The sequence below is a fragment of the Cherax quadricarinatus genome, chromosome 1, assembly GCF_038502225.1.
Source record: "Cherax quadricarinatus isolate ZL_2023a chromosome 1, ASM3850222v1, whole genome shotgun sequence".
Classification (NCBI taxonomy): Eukaryota; Metazoa; Arthropoda; class Malacostraca; order Decapoda; family Parastacidae; genus Cherax; species Cherax quadricarinatus.
Genome location: NC_091292.1, coordinates 16,343,458 through 16,349,457, shown reverse-complemented (window position 1 = coordinate 16,349,457; position 6,000 = coordinate 16,343,458). Strand labels below are relative to the sequence as shown.

The 6,000-nt window shown below is 38.3% G+C and overlaps 1 protein-coding gene across 10 annotated transcripts in view; it reads left to right on the top strand.

Annotated features, from left to right (window-relative positions):
- Positions 1–2,365: 2,365 nt before the first annotated feature.
- Positions 2,366–6,000, top strand: part of Usp16-45 (ubiquitin specific protease 16/45) — a gene marked incomplete in the record, with an annotated part of 416,997 nt that continues 413,362 nt past the window's right edge. For 4 of the 10 annotated variants that reach the window (XM_070098221.1, XM_070098117.1, XM_070097917.1 and 1 more), the window contains 1 exon segment: positions 2,888–3,108. 10 annotated transcript variants of the gene reach the window in all.

Genomic DNA, 6,000 nt, shown 5'->3' with positions numbered 1-6,000 from the left:
AGATATGGTAAACATGAGGAAATTAAATCTTCATCAGAGTACAAAACAAATTCTGGCCACAAAATAGAGCGAAACACCAACGTCAAAGACCTGGGAGTGATCATGTCGGAGGATCTCACCTTCAAGGACCATAACATTGTATCAATCGCATCTGCTAGAAAAATGACAGGATGGATAATGAGAACCTTCAAAACTAGGGAGGCCAAGCCCATGATGACACTCTTCAGGTCACTTGTTCTATCTAGGCTGGAATATTGCTGCACACTAACAGCACCTTTCAAGGCAGGTGAAATTGCCGACCTAGAAAATGTACAGAGAACTTTCACGGCGCGCATAACGGAGATAAAACACCTCAATTATTGGGAGCGCTTGAGGTTCTTAAACCTGTATTCCCTGGAACGCAGGAGGGAGAGATACATGATTATATACACCTGGAAAATCCTAGAGGGACTAGTACCGAACTTGCACACGAAAATCACCCACTACGAAAGCAAAAGACTTGGCAGACGATGCACCATCCCCCCAATGAAAAGCAGGGGTGTCACTAGCACGTTAAGAGACCATACAATAAGTGTCAGGGGCCCGAGACTGTTCAACTGCCTCCCAGCACACATAAGGGGGATTACCAACAGACCCCTGGCAGTCTTCAAGCTGGCACTGGACAAGCACCTAAAGTCAGTTCCGGATCAGCCGGGCTGTGGCTCGTATGTTGGTTTGCGTGCAGCCAGCAGCAACAGCCTGGTTGATCAGGCTCTGATCCACCAGGAGGCCTGGTCTCAGACCGGGCCGCGGGGGCGTTGACCCCCGGAACTCTCTCCAGGTAAACTCCAGGTAAAACTACAAAACTGTGTTCACTTTCCCTTAGCACTATACTGATTTTGGTTCCTAACACTGAAAAAAATTGCAGTAAGATATGCTGGACACTGCTTGTTAGTTTTAGTTTAATATGTTTATTATGCACCCCATACCCATCCTGTGGGCGGTAGTCAAAAGATTACAGAGGTACATAATTGGTCCAGGGACTGGGCCTCAAAGTTTTGATAGCTGAGCAAGTTACAGAGGTAATGAATTCACAATTTACAAAGGTAATGAACTCACAATTTACAAAGGTAATGAACTCCAGGTAGGTCTAGTCACAATCATGACAAGTTACAAAGATATTTACAGACTACAGAGGTACACAATGGGTCCAGGGACCGGGCTCCAAAGTTTTGATGGCTGAACTAGGTACAAGGTAATGAACTCACAAGTTACAAAGGTAATGAACTCACAAGTTACAAAGGTAATGAATACTGTAAGAATGGTTACTTACGTTTATACATGGCTGCAATCATGAACAAATTTTAGAGTAATGAGCAATTCACACTTCCACACCCGGTCACAACTGTAGTGAGTTATTGGTGCAAATGTTGATTGCTGAGTCTCTCTCTCTCACACACACACACACACACACACATACAAATTCATACACACACACACATAAACACACACACACACACACACACACACACACACACACACACACACACACACACACACACACACACACACACACACACACAAACTCATACACACACACGCACACACACTCATACACACACACACACACACTCATACACACACACACACTCATACACACACACACTCATACTTACACACACACACACACACACACACACACACACACACACACACACACACACACACTCACACACTCACACACATACACACACACACACACACACACACACACACACACACACACACACACACACACACACACACACACACACACACACGTACCCGTTTAAAACTAGCTAGACCCAAACTATCTAAATATTATTCGTTTCATTATAGTACAGAATATATATATATATATATATATATATATATATATATATATATATATATATATATATATATATATATATATATATATATATATATATATATATATATATATATATATATATATCAAGAGGTGTATATCTGTGCATATACATTGGGAATTTAATTTCTGGTTTAATAATCAAAATATCCTCGGTATAAATGCACAGATAATTCGCAGCCCTATATAGTCGATAGGCTTCAGATACAAATTATAAAGTAATAAAATTGTATCCTGGATGAAGGAAGACAGTATGTGTATGTTGCTGTACCGATACAACTGCTGCTTCCTAAATATAGTTTGTTAGGTTCAAATCCTATCGACTGCACGAGAGTCATTAAGGCAGAGATTCACTTGCACACTAACATCAACACTGCTTGAATTACTAAAAATAGATATTAAACTAACTTTTCGGTGTACAAGCTGTAAGATATAAATTTAATTAGGTTTATAAATACTATGATCTCCTAGGTATGTCCATTACCTGTTTATATAGTAGTATCTGCTCTAAAGATAGCCTCTTCATAGAAAATGTATCCATGACCTACTCTGTATAGAAGATACCTGTACGTAGGAAATGTACAATAACTTGTAGATACTGAAGTTATTGCATGAAGTGTTGAGTGTTATAGGAAATCTTCAATGAAATAAGTGAGAAGTTAGTGTTGGAGTGTGAGGCAGGCGAGGCAGCAGCCAACACATAGCACTACTGATGCCACTACCAGCCTCTCGCTAGCTAGTGCTCGTGCTGGTAATTATTTTTGAATTTTTTGCTGCATTTAAACATCTTATCACTTATTATTTCAGGTACAGGAACATTAGCAAGGTTATACACATGTGCTTGATGGTGTAGCCTATACCTCGCTGCCAGTGATAAATACAAATTAAAATTGATGTAGTGTCACATTTTTCACGTCACTCTTGGCCCTGGGCCCAATACCAATGTTTTTTTTATATTTTAAACCCGGAGTGACGCAAGTGTGATGGCAGGATGAGGGTGGGATGCCAGGGTAAAGCCTTGGCACAGTGCCTGGCCTGCCCTGAGTGCCCCAGTGTGTCGCGGTTCCCATGTGCTCAACACTCCACAACTTATTCTCTTAGATATTACAATTACTACCATCATTCACGTGTAACAAGTGATCCTTGGATATTGAATCGATGAAATAGAAATCTATTACAAAGTGTTGTGAAATAGAAGGTGGAATTAATCCCATTTGCTGGTAGGATTATTCTTGGCACAGCTCTCATAATGAATACAGTACTATGCACAAGTTAAATCTCCCCGAGTAATGCAGCATTTTAACCTGATTGTCGTCATAGAAATTATAATAGTATTCCAACAGGTAGTGGGCTAACATCGTAAATATTGAGGATGTATGTATATAAGTATTATAGCGTAGGAGTTTCTTGGAAGAGGAACTACAGTAATGACAACACATTTTATGTTGAATATAGATTTTATTAATGATCAGATGTGATCATTAATAAATATTGATTTCTTACAGGAGGATTATGGTGAGTTAGTGGGTAACAGTGGTGGGTAACGGTGGCCTGGTGGCTAAAGCTCCCACTTCACACACGGAGGGCCCGGGTTCGATTCCCGGCGGGTGGAAACATTTCGACACGTTTCCTTACACCTGTTGTCCTGTTCACCTAGCAGCAAATAGGTACCTGGGTGTTAGTCGACTGGTGTGGGTCGCATCCTGGGGGACAAGATTAAGGACCCCAATGGAAATAAGTTAGACAGTCCTCGATGACGCACTGACTTTCTTGGGTTATCCTGGGTGGCTAACCCTCCGGGGTTAAAAATCCGAATGAAATCTTATCTTATCCGGGGGCGTTGACCCCCGGAACTCTCTCCAGGTAATTACAAGGACCTCCACTGGAGATAACTTTCTGGGTGTTATCCTAGGTAATTTACATATGTTAATATGCAAGACAATTGTAATAATCGGAAAAATGTAATTGTACCTAAATAAACTTACTTATGATAACCCACATTTGAATTTCATGAGAATGTGAATGATATAATTTATAATAATACTAATTCATAATAATAAAATTTTTATTTTGACGTGATACATGATTGTACAAAGGAATATAATAGTTGGGTGTATGTACATGCCAAAAGCCCCTTTTTATGCAGATCATTTCGGGCAAATTTAAAATTATCTTAAGACTAATAAGGCAGTGACAATTCATATGGTCATTAGATGATTTACAGTTAGTATAAGAGAATGGGGTATTCTATTAGGTAATGCTCTATGACTTTAATAAGTCTTTTAGAACAGTTCAGTATAGAATAAGTACAGTTTTGATATAGTTTATAAAAAGTACAGTATTACAATTTAGAACAAGTAAAACAATTTACAGTTTGAAGTACATTACAATTTAGTACATTTTAAAACAATGAGATTGAAACACTTATATGTTTGAAGTTTTGGGTAAATGGTTGAGCAATCATCAGCAATGTACAATAATGAAATTGAAACAATTTTAAGTAAATTATCAATTAGTTGAGCAGTCTTAAATTTTTTGAAATTTTCTGAGTAGCTGTTGAGTAACTGGTAGGTATTAAGGACCCCAATGGAAATAAGTCACTCTGCCTGGCTTTTTTGGGTTATCCTAGGTTCTCTACATATATGCTGCTATGTATGATAATCTATGTAACTGTATTTGTGTATACCTGAATAAACTTATTTACTTACCTAAGGGTTTGTCTGGTTAATTTTGGGTGATGAAGTGATTTCTAAGCAGGGCCTTAAATTGATTTGCAGGCAGGGGTCCTTTTGTGTGTTCTGGCAATGAAATTCAGATCTTCGAGCCCTTTATATGCATAGCATTTTTGCATAGGGAAAGATGGACACGTGAGATATTGAAAAGTGATTTGTGTCTTGTATTATGGCTGTGTGTTCTGTTGTAGTTATTAAGGAGGAGTTTGAGAGGAGGGTTTATATTTGCGGGTAGTGTTCTGTGTATTTAGTAGGCGCAATAATAAGTGTGGATGTTTTGTATATTAAGCAAGTTAAGTCACTTGAAAAGCAGTGGAGTATGTTGTCTAGTGCAGAGGTTAGTACTCAATTGCACTGCAGCTTTTTGTTGGGTTATTAAAGGTTTTAGGTTATTTGCTGTGGTTGAGCCCCATGCACTCCCAAGTCACTGATTGGTTAAGGAAGGTCTCCAGCATTTTGCTACTGGTGGAGAATTCTTCTGTATATAAGATTAGTAAAACTTATTTTCTATTCTCGTAATTCTTAGAGTGAGTGTGTCCCATGGCTTGGTTGTGTACTCAGCTCACACACTGAGTGTCTGTGGGTCAATCCCTGACTGGGTGGAAATATGGGCATGTTTCCATACACCTGCTTCCCCTGTTCACTTAGCAGTAAGTAGGTACCTGGGTGTTAGCTGACTGTTGTGGGTTGCATCTTGGAGGGTGGGGGTAGTACGTATTATACCTTAGATAGGTTGGGCTTTGAAATGAGCAGCTCTTAGCCTGTAAAAAACTGATCTGTGTAAAAAAAAAAAAATTAATTTGAGGAAGGATGATCTGCCTAGAATTGGCCAGTAGGTCTACTTCCGGGCCTCACTATAGTACATTATAGTAAACAGTATTTAAGACTGACAAATTTTAGCATAAATATTGTTGTGAGAGCAAATATTAATGCCTATATGCATTACTTTCTAGAAATATTTCATTGTTGGATAACTGAAGAAAACGTACATATTTCAATGTCCGTAAAAGTGATGAAAACCATATTAAAGTACAGAAATAATTCATCACTATCAAGGGATAAAAAATAAGTATTTGATAATACAGTACATTAATATTAGAAATTAGTACCTTTTTATTGTTAAACAAATCATTGTTATACTTTAAAAAGTCTGCCACCTAGATAACTCACTATTGTCAATGACTTAGATATGTGGTGCCTTCACCCTTTATGAAATGAAAATGATAAACAAATTTGAGCATCTGTGTATGCCTATTTTTCTGAATTCACAAACTATAAATTAGAACTGCAGAGGAGCATAGTATGGAGGAAGTAACAATGCCTAAATTACAAGAGTTACCTGCAACTACTCGATGGAATTTGGTCATTATTTTACACTTT